Here is a 1,983-nt window from a genome sequence, read left to right as displayed (position 1 = left end):
GGGGGGGGGGGGGGGGGGGGGGGGGGGGGGGGGGGGGGGGGGGGGGGGCAGGGAGGAGTGAGCGAGCGGCTGCGTGGTGTTCAGTTGCTGACTGAGGTTAAACCACGACATGGGGAGAAGCTGGTACTCTCCTTTTGTTTTCTTTCCCATTGCAGACAGGGATGTCATCAGGATCAGTATTCACTTCGGTTGGGACTGGCAGCATGGATTCCCTGTGCCCAGTGGGCATGAGGGCTTACTTTAACAAGTCCTGAATATGTGGTGACACCAGGATGTGCTTCTAGTCAAATGACCAGGAAAAGACATCTATTCAAGGACAAGTTCAATGGCAATATGACATCATGTCTGTCATCCAGCCTTATCCACCTAGCAACGTTTGTGAAGGACCTTAAGGGTATCTTCTCACTAGACTTGGATACAGAATGTTCCTATATGGAAAAGTAACCCATTGGTTACCATTGCTCAGCCCGTCATAACTGTTGGTGTCTTTTGTCTGGAGAGAGGGGCATTCTGGGACACCGTCTATGCTCAGATAGCGGAAGAAAAACCAGCACCACCTCCACTAAGCACAAACATCTTGGTCTACATATTCAGAAGTTCTGCTCCTTCCTCAGATGGATCAAGCACTTCTTCCTTCTCTGAGGAACCCACCTACCCTCCCCCCTGAGTCAAACCGTCTCCCTTGTTCACTTCTTTCCCTGGCCACTTGTAAGCCAGCCACAGGCCAAGGATTCTGTCTCTTCTGTCCTGGAAATAGGGATGCTGAGCAGGAATCTTGCATTTGTCTGTAAAGCAGAGTTCATCTGTCATAAACTGAGTACTCGTTTGGAAAAGATTCTTTGCCATCAGTTTCATCCCTCTGGAGGTCCATCCCCCCCTTTTCAGAAGTATTCCCTGATGCTTTCCACACTGTATTCCCACTGTTGGCCTTAGAAGTAGATGCCCTCTCCTCCACAAGGAATCAGTCACGACAGCAAAAATCTGTAATGGGGCAAAGAGGGGCAGTTGAAATTTTGAAACAAGAGCAGCTGATAGCAGGTCATCAAGTGGGTCTGGAGGACTAGGAATGACTTCCAGACTTATGAAGAAATACTGAAATATATATTTGCTTTAGGTTTAGTTTTCCCAGTGTGAACATTTATTTCTGAATTCTTGGTGCTCTTTTTTTGACTCCACATGAGTTTCTGAGACTTCTGGATGGTTTGTGTCACTTGTGATAGTTCTTTCAGAATTGGCTTTCCCACCAGAAAAACCTGGGAAGATGGACAAAAAATCACCCTTATGGTCTGGAGGCATGCACAGAATGTGCTGGGGACAAGATTCAGTCTTGTGTGCTTGAAAGCAAACTTTACAACTCTGTAACTAAAAATCATATTGCATATGGAGTTGCAGGGACACTGGTTAGCACACACCATTGGACAGGAAGATGTAACAGGTGTTGGTGTCTAGAATCTGAAAGAGGTAGAAGATCCTCACATGAGCCCTAATAAACTGAAATTTTGCAGCCAATAGTTAGATTGCGTGAGAATGCAGGAAGAAAATAAAGAGAGAATTTCCTGTGCTGCATGAGAAACATCATACTAGTATGATTGCCTGACTTCCCTATCATACATTCTGAGAGCAGAATGAAGTATATTTCTTCACACAAATGAAAATGGGATCTGAGGATACTGGTTGACAGCTGTTTCTGTATTTGCTGAGTAGGTGCTTCAAACATACTGCTTCCCAAACAGCACTTTCTTCCAGGGACTCCTGTTGTCTGCTCTAGGGGTACCTTCTGGCTAAGGATTACTTCTCTGTTCTTTCGCAAGAAAAATCTGGTGTTGATTGATTCAGTTTTCCTTACTGGGATAAGCAAAAATTAAGAGGTGGGCTGAGCCCACTGTTTTCCAGCTTGCAAGGAAGGAAAAAGAAAAGTAGATATGGGGCAGGGCTCCAATCTGGTTGGAGCACAGAGTGAAGCTTTGCTGTTCTCAGGATCTG

This window comes from Pygoscelis adeliae, unplaced genomic scaffold (assembly GCF_000699105.1).
Source record: "Pygoscelis adeliae isolate BGI_AS28 unplaced genomic scaffold, ASM69910v1 Scaffold120, whole genome shotgun sequence".
NCBI lineage: Eukaryota > Metazoa > Chordata > Aves > Sphenisciformes > Spheniscidae > Pygoscelis > Pygoscelis adeliae.
Note: the sequence above shows the minus strand (reverse complement) of the source record.